Genomic DNA, 22,669 nt, shown 5'->3' with positions numbered 1-22,669 from the left:
GGCTCCCAGGGGCAGGGGCAGAGGGGTGGGAGCCTCCCCTTTGAGTGGCTCCGAGCTGGAGCACAGCAATTACGCAGGAGGATTTATGTCCTTTTGCCTTTAATCGGAAACTCCGTGTCAAGAAGAAAAATCTGCACTGTCCTCCGGCCCGGCTTCCTGCTTTATCATTATTATTGGAGGAAGGTTGATCTGGAAACTTAAGGAAAAGTGGGGTTGGGGGTGGGAGCCACCAGGGAAAGGGAGGTGTGGGGCAGAGGGTGGCCTTCCTACTGTTTGTCCTGCTTCATCACAAGAAGGGGACAAAGGGCAGCCTGGGGGTTGAGGGTCCTGGAGGGCAGGTGAGAAGACACAAGAGGCTCACTAGGGGAAGTGTAGGGGCTGGGGATCATGGGAGGAAGGGGCATCCGGGGAGCAAGGGAGACACCAGGAGGGAGGGAAAGGATGGGTGACCACAGGGAGACACCAGGAATTAAAGGGACTTGGGAAAGAGGATGAAGAGAACTAGGGCTCATGGTGGAGGGAAGGGGTGGCCGGGTGCTGGAGGGACACTGGGGTGGGGGGTGCAGGGGGTGGAATAACCGGAACGGGGAGCAGTGGCTCTAAGGGGGATGCTGTGGGAGAGGGAGAGTGTAGGGTAACCAGAGGGGACACAGGGTGGAGGGCAGAGGAGGGCTGGGAGTCACGGAGAAAAGAGGCATCTAGGGCCTGGGATGCGCAGGGGCTGGGGCTGATGGGGGGGCTGGGCTAGGGACTCCGGGTCTGTGGCCGTCTCCGTCTGTACCTGCTGACCTGCCCCCAAGACGGCTGTTCCTCCCCTGGCCCACCCAGGACCCGTGTCTCCTGGTCTCCTGGGTGGAGGGCACTGGCCTCCCACAAAGCCCCTGGTTTCCCCTTCCACTTTGGGAACAATTTCTCCAGGAGATGGGGTATAGTGCTTGGGAATACTCAGCAGGAATCCTTGGGCCCTGGGGAGACTGGACTAGAAGTGTTGGAAGGCGAAAGGCCTGCACCCTGGGGAAGGGGAGGGACCCAGGAGAAAAGGCCTCCTAACACCCCCAACGTCCTTGTTTGGAAGTCCCCCTAGTGTCTTAGCTGTTATCCCTCCTGTTGCCGGGATTTCATCCTCATGTGTGGAAAGGGCACCAGCCCTGGGATCGGTTCCTGGGAACTGACTCCCTGTGTGCACTTCTGTGAATCTCAGGGTTCGCACCCACAGCGTGCAATATCTACGCGGCAGGCCGTGGTCAGGCTTAGAGATGGTTAGGTGAAGGATCCAGCATGTAGTAGCCACCTGGGGGGTAACGCCCAATATATGCAACCTCCTTCCTTTACAAAGGACAGATTAATTCTCTGTGAGTTTCCTCAACGAGCCTGGGTGGGTATCGTTATCCTCCTAGAGATGGGAACCGTGGCACAGAGCCGCTGAGTGACGTGCTCAAGGCCACACAGCACATCACTGGAGCAGCCAGGTGAGACGGCCCCATAATACCTCCTGAGGGCCTTGAAGATCTTCCTCTGGGTCTCCTCCCTCCCTCCTTCCCCTGAGGGCCTCACACTTGGCCCCTCGGCCCTGGGATCTGGGGTCGTTTGGGATGCCCAGTGGAGTGTCTTGGCTTCCAATCCTCCTGCAGTCTGGGCCGTGCCCACCCTCGCTCGCCTCCACCCCGGCTCAACTGAGAGGTTTTATAGCCGTTTACGAGCAATTTCTGTCCGTATATCACTGGAGATATATAGCCGGGCAAATATTAAGGACCCAAGCAGAGGTTTTAAGAGGTGAGTTTTACTGCCGCTGAAAGAAGGCGTGATAGGCAGCCGGTGGAGACCCACCTCCCTCTCGCTCACTTGGCGGCGGCCGGGCGGTGGCAGCATGGACTGGGGTTCGGCCAGGAAAACTGTCTGTGAGGACCCGGGGGTGCCAGCCTGAGGGGAGTGATCAAAGAGCGGGGCTCTGATCCTCAGAGAGCTGTGTGAGTGGGAGGAGGTGGGGTCACAAAGCAGGCCAGAGGTCACGGGCTGGCTTGGACAGAACACCCTCGCCAAACCCGAGTGAGAAGCCACTGAGCTCCTGCGGATTCGCTCCACAGAAACACAGACCGAAGTGAGACACCAGGGAAGCACTGCCCCGCACGGGCCACTGGAAGAGGCTGCCGTGTTGCCTTTTGCAGGAAGTCCTTAAAATCTGGATCTGAACGAGGAAACCGCTGGCCAGAGGCAGAGGGCTGGACACATGGCCTCTTACCCTCTCGGACCCTGCGCAGGTGACGCTGGAGGAAGGCCTGCAGGAGGCCGGCCTTGACCTCCTCTGCTCTGGGCCCGGGCCTGTGTGGGCCGCTGGGTTTGGGTGGGCGCAGAAGGGTGAGGAGAGCCTTCTTGGCTTGTGGCATATGGTGAGAAGATGTCCCCGGGAATCCTCGCTGCTGATTTAAGCAGCTCCGACAGCTTTATGGCGCCTCCTCGAGTGAGCCCCCAACGCTGGCCGTTTAACTTTTTAGCGTTGTTTAACGCTTAGGCTCCGGCGGACAGGCAGGCCCCTCGGCCCCAGAGGCAGCAGCACTAAATCAGGACACTCATAGGCCCCGATAAATAATTTTTACAGGGCACGCAGCCCATAGATCACCAGTGGGGGTGGGGGGAGAGCGGCTGTGATATTTCAAGCAATTGTCATATATGACTACCCTGTGCTCTGATCCAGGTCATGCACATGGCAGCCAGCTTCATAACCAAAGTCAGCTCCAGGGCCCCCCAGCCGGGGCACGGGCGGGGCTGCGGGAGCTGGTGGCTCCAACTACCCCACAGCCAGCGGATGACCCGCGGACTCATCGTCTGCTCAACCTGCCCTAGTGTGCCGAGCGTGGGCCCCCATCCGAGCTGCCTCTGGCACTGGGAGAAGGAAGGGCTGAGGGCCGGGTGGGAATGACTCTTTCCCAAAAAGTCATTTTTCAGACCACCTTCCTGGTTCCCCCATCCGACTCCAAACCTGAGGGTCCCAGGAGAGAGCAGGCAGCATGCCTGCAGCAGAGGGAGGGTAGAGCTTAAGTAGAGCTAAGGGCTGGAGGGAACAGGAACTGTGTGTCAGCTGCACGCCATTCACACCTCTAGTGAAAGAGACGGGTGGGGAGTAGAAGGAGAGGCACGAACAGTGCGAGGAAGAAGGCCAGGGAAGGATGGGGACAGAAAAATGAAGACGGAAAGACACTTGAAGACTCAGAGAGAAAGTGAGAGAGACAGAGGCAAGGGGAGACAGACAGAAACTCACCCAGAGAGGATGCTCCAACGGGCAGGGACGTTTCCTAAAGCCGGGTACAAAGCCAGAGAGATGGTGGTGTGAACAGACCTGGGGAGGACGGCGTCTGTGCCAGGTGGGCCCGCCCGTGCCCTGGGAGGGCACCTCCAGCTGGCTCCGGGCCTGTTTCCCAGCGCCAGCTCCACGCTGCTCCCTTCTCCCCCTCCCCCCAGCGCCCTTGCCCTGTCCCCTCATCTGTAAGATCCTGGGATATGCAGGGACACTTAATCCATATGGAGCTGATTCATTCCCATCTAAATCATCTCCATGAGCTTCCCTAAGAGCCCTCTGATGTGCCAGCCGCCGTCCCTCTCCCCCGGCGATGGCGGGCCGGGGGCTGCCAGTAAACAAAACTCAGCAGCCATCCATCCTGGCGTCGTCCGCCCGTCCAGCCAAGACCATCCATCTCTCCAGCCCTGCTCCCCACGCCCGCTTCACTCCTCCAGTCCCTCCTTCTGTCTGTCTGTCCCTCTGTGTGTCCCCTCCTCCTCATGCCCCTCAACTGGAACCTCCACCTCTCTGCCTCCTCCTGGGTAGGATCTTGAGGGGTCATGTCGGCCACGCCCCTGCCTGCAGACAGGATACCTCACCCCTGGCACAGCAAGGCAGGGGCTCTCCTGGTGCACCGCCTTCCTAGAGGAAAGGTCTTCTGATGATCTTACTGTACAACGTTGACAACCCATGCTCAAGGAAGTTCTTTCTTCTGTCTAGCTCGCATGTCTGAGGTCCACGTAGGATCACATGTCTGAGCGGGGGTGAAGGTAAGATTATGGGGTTCTGTACAAACGTGAGGGTCTCCAGGATTTGTAATACGTACTTCTCTGGGTCTCTAGCAGCAAGAGTCAGGCCCGTGCCAAGCATATAGTGGATACTCCGGGTCAGTTGCTTACTGGCCATGATCTTCCCTGTCAGCTCCAGTGAGTCCAGAGGCCTCACATATACCCCAGGGAGGTTTTCAGTGAACTGATCCAGTGGGTTTGATACAGGGCCCAGATCGTGGCACTCTAGCCTGGCAGGGTTGGCAGGAGACACGAAGGAAGTGTCTCTCTCTTCTGCCCTCCCACCCAGACTCCTCAGCCCTGTCCTGGGGGTGGCGCTTGCCCAGACAACTCTATCTTGGCAGTGATGGGCTGAAGAGGAGGAGAGTAAGCAAGCAGGTGCTGGGTATCTTCCATGGCACCAAAGCAGAACCCTCACATGTGGGGAAAGCCCTTAGGTCTACACGGACTAATAAGGAGAGAGCGGGGGGAATTGCTGCCCCTGGCCCCAGTCTCAGGCATGGTGGCCCTTCCCCCATCAGGTTCTTCATGTCAGCCTGGGAAGGGTAATTCTGGGAACGGGCTGGGGCTCTGCTAGCCTCTCATGAGAGGAGACGGGAGCATTTCTTCTGGTCCCATCTCAGTTTCTCCGTCCACAGCAGCAATGGGAGTGGGGGAACAGGGCTGTCTCTGGAGTAGAGTTGGGGTCAGACTCTAGCAGCCCTGCAGGGGGATGATTTGGGCATGGGTGAAAGGGTTTAGGGTGGTGGAAGTGGAGCCACAGGGAGGGATGAGGGCAGCATTTGTGGATCCCACAGTAACAGTGAGTGGGAGAGGCAGAGGAGAAGGAGATGGGGAGGCCGAGTCTTCAGATGGCCTGAGGAGGCTGGTCCTCCAGCACCTCCCTGAGACCCAGGACACCTTGCTGAGCATCTGACCTCCCCCTCAGGCCAGACCAGACCAGGTAGAGAGTCCCACCGCATGGGTGCCCCCTCCTGCACTCTATTTCGCAGCGCCTTTCCCCCTTGTCATTGGTCCCCTCCAGGGAGCCACTGTGAGTGCACAGAACAGGTGGGGCTCTCCCAGCTGCTATCCAGCTGTGAAGAACCCTGACCATACCCCCCCACCCCCCTGCAGGAGAGAAGGTTCTAATTCTAGCCGGAAAGATGAGAAGGATGGTACGGGGAGAGCGTCCAGAGGGATGCGTGGAAGCTAACCACTTGCCCCAGTTGTGTGAACATATGTGTGGGAGGGGAGGGGCCTGCAGGTGGCAAGGCCCAGCTTAAGAATGATGGAGTGTTGCTTAGTTCTCTGAGCTAGAGACATATGGGCTATACAAGACCAAGCAAAATGAGAAATTATTGCTTAAGAGAGAGAGGACATGGGGGGATAAGAAAAAATTCAAGCCAGGGAGACCCAGTGCCGCTTGCCCCCTCGCCATCATGACCTGACCCATCTGTGCGTGACTGGATCAAAGTCCAAGGGGAGGGAGAGGTCTGAGAACTGACCCTCAGGGCCTCCGGTGGGGGAGAAGCTGATCCTCCAAACATGCATTTCCCCGATGTTACACAGAGCGCGGGGAGCTGGGAACAGCCGCCCCAATTCTCCAGGTGGGACAGTGGGTGGAGCTTTCCCCATCCTCCTCTGTGCTTCTTGTGCCCGCCTCTCTGTCCACCCCTCCCCTCTCTCCAGTCCAATGGGGAACCAGTTCTCTCTTCTCCCGCTGGCCTGTCTCTCATGGTTCTCCCCGGCACTGAGCCTTCCTCATCCACTCAGTGGCTCCCACACTCTCTTGTCTCCTCTGAATGTCCCCTTCCTGCACCAAGCCTCCTAGGCTTTGTCTGTCCCCACGAAGGCCCCTCCCCCTAAGGCAAGTTCACTTACCCAACCTTGTGGCTGATGCAAGTCCTTTAGGGTCCACTGTGGGCTGGTGCCTTGGTCCAGCTCCAGGGCTGGAGTTTCTCTGGTCTGTCTGGCCTCTATCACTCAACATCCACGTGTCTGGTTTAGACTGTGACCTCCACAGGGCTGGCAAGGATCCAAGTGTTTCTGTGGTCACCAGCACAGCTCTGGGAGCAACCTGATTTTTGATAGAGTTGACAGCTTTTCTTTTGATTCCATGAGGCAGAAGCAGCTAGAAGGATGCTGAGAGGTCTTAGAGGACCACTGAGTGTGACTAAGGCACTTCCTCCAGGGAAGCCACCTCCTGCTACAACAAGCAGTGACTGAGGCTGGACAGCAAGAACTTCTGAAGACTCTTAAGGTGGAAGGAAAGATTCCCAGGGTTTCTGTGAAGACGTTGGGGAGGGATGGCCTTAACCTTTTCAAGCTCGGAGGGAGCAGAGGGGTCTGTGAATCTGGAGACGTTTACTTCCACCCTTGTAGGATTGATCCAAAAGAGGGATGGCCACTTCCTCTTTTTTTTAAATTTATTTATTTATTTTATTTATTTAATTTTGGCTGCACTGGGTCTTCGTTGCTGCATGTGGGCTTTCTCTAGTTGCGGTGAGCGGGGTCTACTCTTCATTGCGGTGCACGGGCTTCTCACTGCGGTGGCTTCTCTTGTTGTGGAGCACGGGCTCTAGGCACGCAGGCTTCAGTAGTTGTGGCTCGTGGGCTCTAGAGCGCAGGCTCAGTAGCTGTGACACCCGGGCTTAGTTGCTCTGCGGCATGTGGGATCTTCCTGGACCAGGGATCGAACCTGTGTCCCCTGCATTGGCAGGCGGATTCTTAACCACTGCGCCACCAGGGAAGCCCGCCACTTCCTCTTTAGGAGCCCTGACTCATCATTCTCAGTGCAAATCCCATTCACAATTTCTTTGATAATTGTTTGTTCCTTGGCCAGAAATCTGGTTCTTGAATTCCCTCTCCTGTTCTTTTCCATGATCTGGGAACCATCTTTGCGAACCAACCCCATCTCCGTTTTATGGAGCCAGAAGAACAGAGAGGTAGAGCCCTGTCTAGGCAGCGACAGAGCAAGCCTACAGGAGCCGGGAATGCCTCCTTACGTGAATGCCCTCTTCTTGTCTTTGGATGCGAAGGGAAAGGATGTGATCCCCGAGGGAAAGGGCAGGGTTGTCCAGAGCAGGGTGTGTTATCAACTAGAAGAGCACCCGCACCCAGCCACCTCGATCTAAATGTGCACACAATGGAAATATCTTCACAGCCAAGGGCCCCTCCCTCCCAAAGAGAAAATCCCACAAGTGGGGAACATCTGGATCAAACCGCAACCATGAAAGCACAACATCAAACGAGGGTTTCAGAGGGACCCTCCCCGCAGGCCCTGCTCCAAGAGAAATTGCAGATCTTCCTGCTTGAAGCTTTTAAGTGTCACAGAACCACTCAAGTTTGGGATCTCTCCTTATTCACCAGAGACAGATGTCCCCAAGTGAGTACGGTTGGGTTTGATTACCCCCAGCGGGAGAGGATGTGTGTGACCTGATCCGGGCCACGTTGGGGGGTAGCCTGGGATTTAAAGCTGTGATGAGGGGCTCCAGCAGTTCAGGCTGGGGGCTGGGGAGAGAGAGGGGACAGGTGGGCCTTTTAAAACGTGCCTACATCAAAGGTCTGAGTAGGCTCCCTTCCCAGCTTTGGCGCCTCAGGGCAGGAAAGCAGTGATTTCACCACATAACTGCACGTAGGAGTAGGACGGATCTCAGTCTGAGAACTTCTGGGGAATGTGGAGAGGGGAGGGAGGGTGTTCCCCAGAGGGGAGGACAGGGCAAGGGGGTTTTCTCATTTCCAAAATAGCCTGCCCAGGCCAAGGAGAATGGGGCCATATGCTGCCTCCCTCCCACTCTCCCCCTGTGGAGGGATGTGGGGGAGGGGGGCATTCTTCCAGGGGGGAGAGGAGGGAGCAGCTGCAGCTGTGGGAGGTGGGAGCTGGGTCCGGATGGAGAATGAAGGGGAAGCAGGGGCATCTTCCCCAAAGGCACGAAGGAGGAAGGCTGCAGAGCATGTAATTCTAGGAGACGATAGGCTCTTCCTTCCTGGGTCCTGGGAATCAGAGAGCACCTGGCCACGATGCTGGCAGGCTGGGTTGGACAGTGGGGAAGATGGGATAGGAAGGTGCCCCAGATATGGCTGGAATCCCAGTTCATGTTTGAATACTCTGCCCAGAGGGCAGGTGGGTGAGAGAGTGCTGGGATGTTGACAGCACGCTGTGACCTTGGTTGAAGAAGCCAATGGTTTCTTCTTGAGGTGAAAGGTGACCTTCAGTTGGGAAGGGTGTGGGGAGAAGAAGGGTACCACTCGCTTATAGTTTACATTAGCCTCCCTTTCAGGATGGCTTCCCTGCCCCCTTCCTCTCCCCTTTCCCCTGAGAGGTTTATGTGTGGTCGTGGTACCCCACGATGCCAGGGAGGTGTATCACCGGTGGAGGTCCATCCTTCACTGCCTTACAAAGATCTGCTTACGGTTTCTTTTCCCATCTAGACTGTCAGCTTTGAAGGCATGGACTCCCTCACTGTAACTGGGTTGCTAGTGCCCCACACAGTGCCTGGCAGAGAGTAGCTGCTTGGTGATGAAGCCCTGCTCCAGCTTGCAGCTGGAGCGCGTTCTCCTGCCGCCAGCCTTCTGGGAAACAAAACAACCCACGCGATGATTCCTCTGCAGCCTCGAGGCCTCTGAGGGGCTACCAGGGCATCTCCTATCTGACCTCCTCTGGGAGTCTTCTGGGGGGACCCTAGTTGACAGCACTCTCTCCCACCTCTGAAATGTATTGTCCACAAGATTCACCCGGGATTTCCCTGCTGGTCCAGCGGTTAAGGCTTCGCAATTTCAGTGCCTCCTCTTCAGGGGGAACGAGTTCGATCCCTGGTCGGGGAACTAACATCCCCCATGCGGTGGTGCGTGGGGGCGGCCAAAACAAACAAAGAAACAAACGAAAGCAAACGAAAAAAGGTCTCACTACACCTTCATGGTAAGGGCTATTATTGTTATTTACTAATCTGGGATGGATGTGTCTTTCTTGGTTGCGTGAGACCCGAGGCTCTTTGGGACCGCAGTGCCCAGCATGGAGTCTCCTCAGGACAGGCTGGCTGTCGACTAGCTAACGCCTCCAAGTCCTAGTGTCTAAGCTTTTGATGTGGTGGCTCCTCTGGGGCTCTGATGGCTGAGCGTCGGGAACTGCTGAGTCGGGATGTCTTGGCGTAATCGGGTGAATTGGACACACACGCGAAGGAGCCCGGTCCCAGTGAGGTGAGGCCTGAATGACCCTGCAGGTCGAGAGAATGCTTGAGCGGGGATGTTGCGAAAATGACCAAGGTCGGTGGGCTCTATTCAGAAAAACTCTTTGGGCAAGGAACGTATGAAAGAGGTTGGAAGGAGAGAAGGGCAGGGCCGGCAGAGGTTGCAGGAGGATATCCGGGTGGGATAGGCTTGGCCGTGGGTGAGGAGGCTAAGGCGGCTCTGCCTGCAGGTGAGGGCCCAGGAGGGAGGGGCTTGGGCAATTGTAAACATTCCCTCTACACTGTGAGGACTGTGACCACGGCTCCACAACCCGCTCCCATCCCTCCCCAAACTCTAGGCCAGGAGGGATCCTACCTCTCACCGCCATTTCTAGGCCCAGGCTGACCTGTGCTCCCGCGACATCACCTGACACCGAGCTCGGGGTGGATCAGCTTTGCTCTGTACCCTCGCGGTCCTCCCTGGGGCTGGAGCTGCCTTTGAAGTTGATGGAGAGAAGATTGGTGAGCTGTCGCCTGAGCCTAGATCTCCCAGACATCCGTGAGGGGAGGGGATCTCCACTTTGAGCCCTTTTTCGGGGGGCTGAGGTGTTGACACTTTAGTTGTCAGAACTGACGTTTCTCATCTGTGAATGCGGCGCGAAGCTGACCGAATTGCCAGCATCTCTGGGCTGCTGGGTGGCAGCACTGCTCAGCTCCAGGGACCAACCACTCACCGCACTCCTGGAGCACAACTCCAGGTGGAGCCATTCACATAGAATTTGACGTGCACGGTCGCCGCATTCCCCGCCGCCCAAGGTCGCGCGGTGATGGTGGGCCACCATCGTGCCCTTTTTGAGTCAGGGTTCTGTTTACCAGTCTAAGCTAGTTAACCTGAGGACCAGGAATATTCATGAGGCTTTGCCCGAGGACAGAGAGACGGACAAAATAGTCTCCAAAGTCATGTCCTCATGAGACGTGGGCACCAGGAAACCAGAGTGTCTCCCAGACAACAGGTCCACAAAGCAGGGTGCAGTCTGAGGCCAAGTAGCAGGGAAAAGAAATGACAAACTCCATCCATCGGGGAAGGAAAACTGTCTTTCACCCCCGGATTGAAAAGAATAACCCACGTGTAAAGACCCAGTGACACTTAGTAGGTCTGCAGTTACCATGAGGTGAACCAGAATCAGTGCCGACATTCCAGTCTCTAGGTTCGGGGTTCTTGGAAGCAGAAAGGCCTAGCCACCCTGGTGACACTTGTGCATGGGAATTTGCTGAAATCTGAAATGAGATCCTGACCCAGATGGGGGTCAGGAATTTGTTTCCTTCCCTTTTTCTCCTTCTTAGTTCACTGTTTAGGATGAAAAATGACAACCAGATGAGCAAAAGAATGATTATCAGGAATGATAAATAATACACTCCAGATGTGGCTGGAGAGAAATGCAACTGAAAGCACCACCGCCTCCAAGTAGTCACGTTGGGGCGACCCCCTTCTCCCAACAAGGCCACGATGACAAAAGTTCTGTAACTCTTCTTTGGGAATTGTCTTCAGGGTATGTGGCTCAGTCTTTTTTTTTTTTTTTTTTTGGCAGTACGAGGGCTTCTCACTGTTGTGGCCTCTCCCGTTGCAGAGCACAGGCTCTGGACGCACAGGCTCAGCAGCCATGGCTCACGGGCCCAACCGCTCTGCAGCATGTGGGATCTTCCCGGACCAGGGCACGAACCCGCATCCCCTGCATCGGCAGGCGGACTCTCAACCACTGCGCCACCAGGGAAGCCCTGTGGCTCAGTCTTTAAATGTCCTTATTGGTGAAAGATCTTTATCATTTGCTTCTCTGGAATCAGTCAAAAAACAATTTGTAGCTAGTCATGGTTTTCTTGAGTATTTTGTAAAATGGCTAGAAAGTCCATTTTAAAGCAGTCTTTGCAGAAATGGTTTAATCAAGAGAGGTACAGATGGGATAAGCGTTATTTCCTCCTAAGGTGACTGTTCCGGAGGACAGCCCTTGTTTGTTCTTCCGTGTTTGTTTAGAGAAGCTAATCACAGGTGTACATCCCGTACTGTATTCTGTATAATCAAAGAATGTATTAGGATGTTGACGGCTGTATGCTAGCTGCTTCCCCCTCCTCCTGCTATCATGACTTAATGCCTCTGAGGACAGTGCCCTTGCTTTTGCTGAGGGACAAGGGGAATAGAGGCGGGGCTGACCCAAGTGAAGAATTGGTACAATTATCCAGGGCAAAGGTTCGGATCGCCGTCTACCCTCGAGAGTTGCCTAACTCTGCACTCCTTTCTGGACTAGCTCTGTGTTCATTCTTCCAGGGGACTTGGCCAACTGGGCAGAGCCCTTTTTTAGGGGAGAGGGATTCATTTCTTAGCATGGTTCCCTGTCATTCGTGCAAAAATCAGCACAAGTTTAAGAGAGGGAAGCTGTTGGTTCGTGACTTATGTAAAAATGTTATTTTTCACAGAAGTGGAGGGGATGAGGTCAAAACGCACCCACACAGCAACCTGTTTCTAACAACGATCGGTTAACCTACATGAAGAACTCTCCAGTTGCAGAAGTTTCCTGGACGTTTGCTTTCCTGAGGAAAGACCTGGAAGAAGGGGGTGAGCCCTGGACTGGGGAGCCTGAGGGTCAGTCTCGGGAATACTTGCCCGCCTTGAGCGGTGGCCTCTCTGTCCTTTGGGAGAGGCTCCCGTCTCTGGTCTCGAGCCGGGTGTGTGTGGTGGTGTGGGTGTGATCACCGGGGCTGGGGGCACAGGGAGGGATGGCATGACCTCTAGGAGGCCCTAGTGCGGCAGAACGCTCAGCTCTCCTACTCCTTCGCTGACAGACCAAGCTGCAAATCAGGAATTTATTAGGAGCTGAGACTCGTTTCCCACCCTTTACAGCCCTGACGACTCAGAGCCAGACTCTGGCAAGGGGCTTCCTCATGGTTTTAATTAGACAATTAATTTTTTATTGGGTCGTTTGATTTCCGGAGCCGATTCCACTCTCCCTCTTGTCCCCCACCTGCCTCCCAGCTGTGAACAGCCAAGGGGAAGCCGGGGGATTCGGGGAGGGTGCAGAGGAAAAATCCGCTGTCTGCCCTGCGCTGATCTGGGAGTCAGTGAGTGGGGAGGGGGTGGGAATCCCTCTGCCCCCCTCAGCTGGTGCAGCACCAGAGATAGTGTCCAGAGCTCAGCCCTGGGCTTGCGGGGCTGCACAAAGGCATTCCTAGCTACTCCCCCAAGCTGTTGGGCTAATTAGTAACATGGGGTGGGAGCGGGGGTAGGGAACTGTGCCCAAAATACCTTAGCAGCATTTCTGCGGTTAATCCTGGCCGTGCTCGGAGACTGTTTACCCTCTACCCAGGGATTAGGAACCTGTTTGAGTTAGAAGGGCAGAGAGAGGCCAGGGCCTCTGTCCTCCACCTGCTTTTAGGAGCTGGGGCAGGGACCCTGAGCCAGCCGGAAAAAAAGGGAGAGAAACCTGTCTTTAATCTATCTCCCTTATTGATTTCCCTGCCGCCCAGCTGCTGGCCTGCTTTTGAATCTCGATCCTCTCCCCTCCTGCCTCACCCGTGGACGCTGCCCTCGTCGTCAAGTAACAAGCTGGATTCGAAAGGTGGGGAGGAAGGAAGGAGGAGGATGTGGCGGTTTAGCAGTGGGGATGAGCCTGGGTGTAGAAGGGTCCCCTGCAGGTCATAAATGTTCTCTTGGAGGGTGGGGAGTCCCGGCCCAAGATTCCTGATCATCTCCATCCTCCAACCCAGAAGGAAGAGAAGGCTAGACTCAAGGAAGAACTTACTCATTTTCAGTAGCAGAAACAGCAGCTCCTTCTCCAGAGCTCTGTGATAGGGCAAGGCCAATTTCTATTGACAACAACGTTGCTCAGAGGCCTTGAAATGGAATTGCGGGGAGTGAGGGGACTGTTTCCTCAGGTGCCCTGTTGGTGGGGACATTGTCACTTGTTGTCCTGGCACAAGGACTCCCGAAAGTGTGCAGTCACGCGCGCTGACCTAGCCACTCAGAGCCTAACTGACAAGCGTCTGCAGACACAGGAGTGTGCTCCGAGGAGCCTCTGGGGACGGGGCTCTGGGGTCCTCGTGGGTGGAACAAGCCCCCCCGCAGAACAAGCCAGGACACCATTCAAAGAGGGGAGCTCTGGGGACCCTCCCCGCCGTCCACCACCTCCTCTCTCATGAGCGAACCCCAGCGTTAGGGCAAGTTGGATCCACCCAGCACCACCCCTCACTGGCCAGGAGAACACAGACTTCCCTTGGGGCCCAGGACTGGAAGAAATAGGAGTGCATATTTACACTGGGTTGTGAGGGACACAAAGATAAAAGGACCCAGAGATCAAAGAGCCCCCAGAAGCTCCGTGTGCAGACCTCTGGGTCTAGGATTTGTTCTGTAAGCAGATTTCCTTCTCCTTTGGGGAAAACTCACATGGAGGGATCCCTCCCTTAGGGCTTGTGGTGGTTCCACGCTGGGAGCAAGGGGACAGCCTGAGGTGGGCCTCGTTGGGACACAGGCCTGCCTCCTGCTGGGGCACATCTCTGACTGCCCAAGCCGTGCAGAACTGCACAGAAGAAAGGGACAGGAAAGTTGTGTACATGCCGCGGTGGGTGAAAGGCAGAACAAGCCCAGATCATCCATTGACATTTGTGCTTCCATGTGGCTCCCAGGTCACGAGGGTTCAGACCTTCCACGACTCAGGGCGCTGGGTTAAGGAGGGTGCGTGGAGATCCTGAGCTGGGCACTTCCGGGCCACGGAGAACAAAGGAGCCGGGGTACAGGCAAACCTCCATCAGAGAGGTCATGTGTGTGTGTGTGTGTGTGTGTGTGTGTGTGTGTGTGTGTGTGTGTGTGTGTGTGCCTGTGGGTCAGCGTCCATCCGTAGGGAGCGGGGAGGGAAAGAAATGGTGAAGAGAATAGGAGAAAGAGAAGAAATAAAAATGAAGGCACTGAAACAGAGAGAGCAAGCTAACAGACCCACACAAAGAGAGGCAGAGAAACACTGCAGGAGCCTGGGGACCAGGCAGCAGGAGGCGGGGAGGGGAGAGCCTCGGGAGGGTCAGCAGCGAAAACAATCGGCCAGGCTTCTGCCCGGGAAGGTGGGCAGGAAGGCAGGGAGGGGAATGGGTGGCAGAGAAAGCCCCCCCTTGCCGGGCAGGGCAGAGGAGCCGGAACCCGAGTCTCCCAGCTCCCAAGCAATCAGCCTTCTCCCCCTGCCCTCGCCCTGAGCCCAGGGCTGAGACTGACGGGACTGCAGCTTCTCTGAGTCTGGGTGGATTTGAATAATTAAGTCATCTGGTTTCTTATGATTTACCATTTTCAGTGATAAATAGACAGTGCCCAAGCCAGCCAGTTGGCAAAACTCTGGCTGCTAGTTATAATTTGTCAAGCTGCCAGTAGATTCATGTTTCATGCTAATGGAGAGAGACTCATTGACTGGGGGAGGCAGTGACCCGGTCAGCTCTTTCCTCAGGCACCCCAGAGGTCGAGAGGTCGGGGGGAGAAAGGCCGGGCCGGTATGGATTTGCTGTAAGGGTCAGTGTAATTTTATAATAATTCAGCGGGTACACACGCTCTCGAATACACAGAGAGTCATGTATGCGGAGATATGTTCGGATCTGTGCACCTCCCCCACCCATGCACCTGCTCCAGTGCAGGCGTCTGGGCCCAGTGCACACAAGCCTGGTGCTGAAACACTTGTCCAGCCCCCCTCAGCTCACTTGCACATGCACACCCTGCTGTCCCCTTCAGGCATGTGATTACACCAAGGCAAACCTGCAGACCTGCTCAGACACCCAGAGAAACATATCTCCCCTCACCGACAATGCACACCTCAAAGATGGGACGATACCTCTGGGGGACCCCTCTGACCACCCCCCCAACCCCTTTATTTCAGGGCTTTCGTGTCTGCCGTTCCCACTGCACAACTCTTGCTCCCTTTCTAACAGTCTTCCTGGGGGGAGACAAATGAGCCCTGGGGCCGTCCTATTTTCCAACCGGCTGGGTCTGGGTAGCCGGAGTTGGGAAAGCACGGGCTCGGAGACAGGGCATATGGAAGGCGGCAATCAAAATCCAAACTTTCTTTTCCATCAGTTCATTTATTTATGTATTTGTCCACATGCACTAAAGCCTCACAGTGGCAAGGATCTCATGACTGACCGTCATGAGAAACAGAGGTAGGGACAAGGCTTCGCACATAGTAGGTACTAAATAAATAGCAGTGGCAGGAACAGCTGCAGCTACTGACTGATTTCTCGACAGAACAAACTACTCATTTCCCTTCTCTTCCTCCGCCTCAACAAACCTTTATCATCAGGGAAGGCCAGAGAAGAGGTGTGGGTCTGGGTGAAGCCCTCCTATTCCTTGACTTGAGAAATCTGGGCCTTTGGCGTGATAAAAAATGCTAATTTTATACCAACAGAAGCCATCCGGTCTCAATTTTGACCCCCAAATGCCCTTAAAATGGATCAATGAGCAAGGGAGGACTGAGGAAGGAGCGTCTGTCCTCCCTCCTGCCCAGAAGAGAATGTGAATTTGCTTTGAGTAAGTAGCTTGTGAGCAGGGCCAGAAGCCACAGCTCCTTACCGTTGGCAGCTTTAAGGTTTGGCGGGGGCGTGCGGAAGGATCAGGGGCCCGAGGAGAAACATTGCCTTTCCCTGTCCCCCAAAGCCCCTAAAGGAGAGAGAAAAACACAATAGCGAGCCGAACAGAGCAGAGACCGAGGCAGCAAGGAGAACCCCCAAAGACAGAAGCTGCTTCCAGCGTCAGGCTCAGGCTCGAGGATGCGGTCGCAGCTGTTGGCTCTGCCTGTGGAGATTCAAGATTCCGGATCCTGCGAAGTGAATTGGGTTCCCTCCTTCCCAGCGGGGCCAGGCTGGGGTCAAGGTGGCTGCTCTGGGCAGACAGTCTGGAACCCCTCCACCAAGGCCTGGAATAAGAGGCCTCCCTTCTCTGCCGAGCAGAGGTGGATGGCGGCGGCAGGCCCAGCTAATCAGAGGCATTCCTTGGAGAGACGGCCAAGAGCCAGAATCGACCAGCTTCTCCATTCAAGGGAAGGAGGACCCCTAAATGCATCGGGAATAGGGAAACAGGCTTTGCTTATTTAATAGTTTGAGGCTTTGACCTGGTTTCACTGATGTCATCCCACCTGCACCAAGGTGAGCTCCTGCAGGCCCTCACTCACCCCGGGAGAGCAACAGCCTTGGGGGCACCAGCAACTCCACCCCTATGGGCAGGGGCAGGCCGACTGTGGCCTGCAGATGGGTGAGGTGGGGAAGGATTTTCTGGGGCAAGCCACGGGGACGTGAGGGCAGTAATCATGATTGATACAGAAAATGTGTCGCTTCATCCTGCAGTTGATTAGCAAAGCTTCCTCCCCATTTTGCCTCTCATCTTCCGTTCCTAATATTTGCATCCAGGTAATGAACTCCTGATGTCAGGGCACATGTTACCTTGTCTGAAGGTCTCAGAGCAAAGCCTCTGAGTACGAAGACAGTACAAGAGCCCCAGCCTGGACTAGATGAAGAGGGAGAGAGAAAGAAAAGGAAAAACAGGAAGAAGGAAGGAAGGGAGCAAGTGGGTGGGGGGATGTGGAGAGAGATAAAAGAAGGAAAGGAGCTTGAGAATGGGGAGGAAAGCTAACAGAGCGATGCTAAAGTTGGCCGGTGGTTTGAGGGTTGAATCCTCAAGGCTTATGCTGCCCTTGGAAGATGTGCTGACCTTAGCGACCTGCCCCATCCCACTTTGGGGAAACAAAGGAGCTATCTAATTGGCTTTAACTGGGTGGTTGCCGCTGGAGCACATGGACAGGATGGGGGAGCACAGGCCCAAGAGGCTGCAGACACACAACCACCCCAAGTCAACCTCCTCTACAGGCTGAATCTGAAGCCATTTTGCCAATTAATCTCTGTGTGTGTGTGAGTTCTGTGAAATACACTGCAGACCGAAAGTCCGCTTGCCCCAGGAAGGCATGTCCTCGTTCTCTTTCAGCGTGCGATGCTTTCTTGGTTCTTCCAGCATCTGTAAACCTCACACCAAGCTCTTTATAGATTAATCCAACCCCTTCTGGCATAGAGAAATCCCTTGCCCTGGAAGGTAGCTTTCTGGGGCAGGGATGGAGATAAGTATGGCAAAGAAGGAAGATTTTTCTTCTCACCAAGGAAGAAAATGAAGATGTCCTTCCCAGAACGCACCAGGCCTTATCATCACCCCTCTCTCACCTGCACACACACAGGCAGGCTAACCAAAGTGCCAGAAGAACCCTCCAGTGCAAAGGGTTCATTTGACACAGAGAACAAACTGAGGCCCAAGGTCACAGAGCCAGAGCATGGCAGAACAAAGCGGCCCAGTCTGCAGACAGCGGAGGCAGGTCAGGAGACAGAGCCAGGGTGGGTCCGCGACTCACCCCTCTCGAAACTGCTGCTTCTGCTTCCAGCACTGCTTTGGGAGCCAGATATTGACCTGCAGAGCCTCAAGGCCAGCCCCAGGCAGGTGCGGCTGCACGACGAACTCCTCCAGCTCTGTCAGCTACTTCGGAGAGAAGTGAGTCGCAAGAGGCTGGCCTCCGCCTCCGCCCCTCCTGTGGCGCCGGCCTGCAGCCTGCCTGGGGTGGGCACTGGAACCTGGGAGGTCAGGGTCACGGCAGCCAGGATACCTGGGAGCCCCCGCCTCAGCCCCACTGGGCCTCTCCCTGCTCACCCTCCTCTCCGCGCCTTTCCTGCCACTGTTCCTCCCGTCTAGACCCCCTTTCTGTTAACCCAGTTCCCCCTTCTTTCCTTTCTCTCTGTATATTTCTCATTTTTCCTTCCTTCGTTTGCCTTCTTCCTGCCCTCCCTCCACTTTTTTCTCCTCTCTTCCTTCTTTCCTTTTTTCCTAGCTTTCCTCCTTTCCTACCCATCTCTCTTTCTCCCATTCATTTCTCTTTTTTTTTTTAAAACTTCTCTTTCTTTTCCTTCCCTTTTCTTTTACTTTCTAGCTCCTTTCATTCATTTGCTTTTCTTTTCCTTCCTTCCTTTCTTTCCTTTTTTCTTTCTTTCACTTCTCCTTTCTTTCCTTCTTTCCTTTTTCCTTTCTTTCTTTTCTTTCTCTTTCCTTCTCTTCTCTCATACAACAAACTAATCTTGCTTCTTCATTCCGTCCTTTATCAGCATTCCTTCATTTCATCTCCCTCCCCTGCTCTCTCCCGAGTTCCCTCCGCTGCCCCCAGTATTGGGGCTTTCTCGAATTTTCTCTTCCCTCACCAGTCGTTTCTCTTTGTTGTTCTCAACTTTTCCAGTCCTTTGTGCTGTTTCCTCGACCTCCTTTCCATCTTCCATTGTTTCTAAATCCTCTCTCTGCAACAAGCATAAGGCATAAAAGTGCCCCCTCCCCAGGGTGGGGCTTCCGTCCTGTGCCAGCCTAGCCACGCTTCATGCCATTCCTTCTCAACTTCCCTCAATGTGGGGTTCAATTTCAAGGGCCCAGGAATGGGGCTGTTTCCTGCTAGCTGAGAAGTCAGGGCTAGGTCCACAGCTCCCCACTACAGGCTTAGGGGACACCTGCCAAACTGTTGTCACTCCATCAATCCTAGTAAAAGAGAAAGGGGAAGAGAGGAAAAGAGGAAAAGAGAGACAGCTCCACAGACTGTGTGTGCGTGGTGTTGGGGAGGAAGGGGCAAGACGGACTGGATTCATCAAAGAGGGAGGGGGCAAAGTCCAGAACCAGGCACCTTCTCTTAGTGCACCCAGAGCTGGGGGCAGCCTGCAAAAGAAACCCCAGTCGGCTCCCACGTTAATTTTGGGATTGGGCAGGATGAGACCTTCCATCCAACTCCTCTGGGCTGGAGAGGTGCGCAGGGCCTCGGGATGGGAGGAAAGAAAAGGGCTTATATTTGAGTATCAGTTGCCTTTACATCTGCCCCTCAACACATCCCTGCCGAGGCCCCTGCCCTGGAGACCTCCGAGTCCCTAGGCAGTGCCCCCTGCGGCCCTCCTGGACCTCTCAGCTAGGCGGGCCTAGTTCCAGGGCGCCCTCGGGAGCAGTGCCGGGGCAGCCCCTGGATTACTCACAGCAAAACCTCAGGCGCAGTGAAAACAAAGGACTGGGAGGATTGGCCGCTCTTGACCAAAAGATGTGAGCCAAGTAGAGGCCAGAGACACCACTTGCTCGACATGGGAATTTTCTCTCCTGGATCCATGGTCCCTCCCGGCCCTTTCCAAGAAGCCGTCCAAATGCTGCAGCTGCCTCCTGCCTGGCTCCTCAGGCCAGACCTGCAAACCTCAGGCTCCACGGAGACCCTCCGCCCAGGCTGGGCCTCCCTTTCCGGGGCTCCAGAGTTCCCTTGGCCCTGCCAGTGCACCTGCCGCGGCCTCGACCCTCGCCCGCTTTCCCAGACCCCGCAGGCCAGCCCCCGTCCCCGCCTTGGACTGCCTACTCCCGCAACTCTCCACCCGGGGTCCCCAAGTTCAGTCGCGCCCTCTGAACCAACCCTCTTTGACTCCCTTTTGAAGAGCCTCCTCCATCCCTTCCTCCCGGGACTTCTCTTGGGACGGGGGCGGGGGGCAATGCCAGACCCGGGAAGGGGGTAAGGGGCTCTTTTCCTGGCCCTACTGCGGGAGCTGCAGAAAGTTGGAAGGTGGTTGCGCTGGGGCCGGGGAGGAGCCCTCCCTGGATTCCATCTTAGGGCAATGGGTCTCTGAGTCAAATTGGAATTAAAAGGAGAAGAAAAAGAAGAAGAAATTCATGTCACTCCTAACTTAAAATCAGCAAAAGGTCCCGGGGCAGCAGGGGCCCCAGGAGGTCCCGGGCTGAGGCTCTGGGGCGATACCCCGCCCCCACCGCGGCAGAGTCGAAAACTACTATTTTCGGCTAGTACGTCTCTCCCTTTCCTGGGAAAGCCCTTTGGGGATCTCCAAGCGTCTCTAAGAGCTTGCTGGATGCGCAGATTTGGGACGTGCCCGGGTTTTTCCTACATCCGTAATCAGCCCTGATTGGGAAACAAACTCATCCTTCCTTTAGTCTAAGAAGCAGGGGGCCCTCCCCCTCACTTTAAACCTAGAACCCCAACTCTGCTCCCTTCTCCGTCTCTCTTCGATAAACTTTTCTGAAGTTCCCGCAAGTTGCGTTTGGGGAAAGAAGTGATCACCCTCAGACGCTATGGGTCTCCAGGCCCCCAGTTTCTCCCATCCTCTCTAGTTTCAGAAGCAACACTCCTCGTCCCTCTGCCAGCTGCCACCTTAGTCCCCAAACTCGGGGGAGGAAAGTTGCTCTGGTCCCACTCCTCTGATCAGTGGGGATTAGTATCTGCCAGCAGGGGAGCCGGGATGGAGTAAGGAGAGACAGAGATGGGGAAAGGCAGATTGCTTTCAGGCTACAGCTCACCCCTCCCGGACCCAGCTCACCTGCTCCAGACGGGTTCCTCTTGATTTTTATCCACTCAAAAGTTTGTCCTTCTCTCAAACTGTCTCAGGAGGTGCGCAAACTCGGCCGTCGGGGTAGGGTGGGCGCCCCTGAGAGCGCAGGCGCCTGATTCAGAGCGAGCCCCGGGGAAGCGGTACTCGCGTGCATCTTTCCCCAACGTGGGGGCCCAAGCAGTGATCCGGAGGCATGACACTCAGGCACCCGGGGTACTGGGTCAGGCTGCCAGCCCGGGACTGCCCGGGTCAGATTGGGCGCTATAGAGGGAGAAGCCAGCGGGACCGGGCAGGCTCGGGGAACTGGAAGGAGAGGACCCTGGGTGCCTGGCGACGTCTCTCGCTTCCTCCAGTTTGCGCCCTCCCGGGTGTGTCCCAACCCACAACATTCCCTCAACCCGTTCTGGGGCGACACTCACGGCCCGGACTAGGCAGAGAGGGAGGGTGAGGGGACGAAGTGACCCCTGTCCTTAGCCCCTCCCCAGCGCCCGCGCCACTGCTCCCCGCCCCCGCTTCCCTGCCCAGAGCCAAGGGACAGACAGAGAATTGCAACTAGAAATTCGATCGATTGGTACGAGGGACCACGTGGTCCGGGGTTGGCCAATGACCAGGCCGCCCGGGATGAGCTAATAATGGAAGCAATTTGTAACTTTCAGTAGCTCTCTAGGCCTGGGTACCGGAGGGAGGGAGGCGGGCGGAGGTGGGGAAATGGGTGACCCCCAGTCCTTCCACCCTCCTCATTCGTTCAGAGCAGCGGGATCCCCGAATCCTCCTTTCCCCCAACACGCATGCACTCGCAGAGTCCCGCACCCACTTCTGTCCGGCAGCCGCTGCTCCAGAGCAAGGTAAGCGGGTCCTCCATCCCTCAAACACCCCCAGCCCCATCCTTTCTGGCACCTGCAAAAAACGTCCCTCTTCTTGCCCCATTAGACAATTTAAATCCGCTTTTGTTTTTCTCTTAGTTGAAAAAATATAATCCTTTTGTATTTTTTCGTATCATTTCAGATTTGTGGAAAGATTAAGTTCAGATTAATATACTTTACTTGGAGGGTTAGTGGTACTTTCGGGATCAATTTTATATTCTGTTCTTTTGGAGAGGAGCATTCTACTTAAGGAGAATTTGCAGATGAGTTACACCCTATGTTTTTGCAAGTTTCACTTTTCTGATGATGTTAAGTTCGTGCCTTTCTCCATCCCATCTTCCAATTTCAATATTTACAAATAATAAGTTAACATATTTCAAGTTTATTCGTTTGTTTTTTTCCTCCGTCACTAGTTGTTCAGCTGTTACTGAATCGACACGATTTTGTTTTTTCTCCTGGTGTGGACCAAGCCTTAGTTTTGTGTTGATTTCTCTTTTTGTTTTGTAAATGAATTTGTTGTTTGGGAAACTATGGGAGTGTGAATGAGGTCTCTTTTGACTCATTCAATCCCTCCTATTTTAAAGAACAATTGAAGTGTTGTATACATTGTCTTCAATTTTTGTTGATGTTAATCTTTCAATTTTGATGTATCTTACCTCCTTTTAAAACCTGACCTGTTCTTTAAATTTAATCTTTTGTGTATGTTAAACCATCTTTAAAGTTTTAATTTTATAAACTTCACCATTTTGTACATTTCCTTAGCCTTGTTCAGCCCCCTTTGCCCTCCTGCATCCTCCATCTCAGACCTCCCACCCCTAGTTTCCACAGTTCCCAGCTTCAAATTCGATTCACCCATCCAGGCAAGGTGGGACGCCTGGGAAGAAGAAAATGTCCTACTTGGGTCAGAGCTTACACTCGAGGTTCTGGTTCTGGGCACCTCTAGTCCGACTCCCCAAGCCAGCAAATTCAGGGAAAGCAGAATTTCTGTTTGACTTTTTAGTTTGGGACCAAGCTCTTTCTCCTTGGCTCTATTCTGGGGAAGTCTTTGGTATACAGAGTTGAATTTTTAGTTCTCATCTTGTCCCTGAACTCTAAGAAAAGTACCAGCAGATATTTTTTGCTCCCTTAAATGTAAGCTGCTGGCTCGGGGTCAGCCTGTTGGGACTCTTGCCTCCTGGGAGAGGATTCCCAGAAGGGAGACACAAT

At 54.8% G+C, this 22,669-nt stretch overlaps 2 long non-coding RNA genes across 2 annotated transcripts in view; one reads left to right on the top strand and one right to left on the bottom strand.

The window, feature by feature from the left end:
- Positions 1-581: 581 nt before the first annotated feature.
- The window catches only part of LOC137202009 (uncharacterized), a 30,092-nt gene continuing 8,004 nt past the window's right edge, over positions 582-22,669 (top strand). Inside the window, exons 1-5 of the long non-coding RNA XR_010932436.1 lie at positions 582-7,429; positions 8,476-9,731; positions 10,554-10,759; positions 11,679-11,817; positions 12,726-12,817. This is a non-coding gene — a long non-coding RNA (uncharacterized lncRNA). The remainder of the gene's footprint in view (positions 7,430-8,475; positions 9,732-10,553; positions 10,760-11,678; positions 11,818-12,725; positions 12,818-22,669) is intronic.
- LOC137202010 (uncharacterized) lies at positions 9,121-21,037 on the bottom strand. The gene is made up of 3 exons (XR_010932437.1): positions 20,589-21,037; positions 9,617-9,705; positions 9,121-9,257 (listed from the first exon to the last, which is right to left on the bottom strand). It is a non-coding gene; the product is annotated as an uncharacterized lncRNA (long non-coding RNA).

Source organism: Pseudorca crassidens, chromosome 11 (genome assembly GCF_039906515.1).
Source record: "Pseudorca crassidens isolate mPseCra1 chromosome 11, mPseCra1.hap1, whole genome shotgun sequence".
Taxonomy (NCBI): domain Eukaryota; kingdom Metazoa; phylum Chordata; class Mammalia; order Artiodactyla; family Delphinidae; genus Pseudorca; species Pseudorca crassidens.
This window is presented reverse-complemented; position numbering and strand designations above follow the sequence as displayed.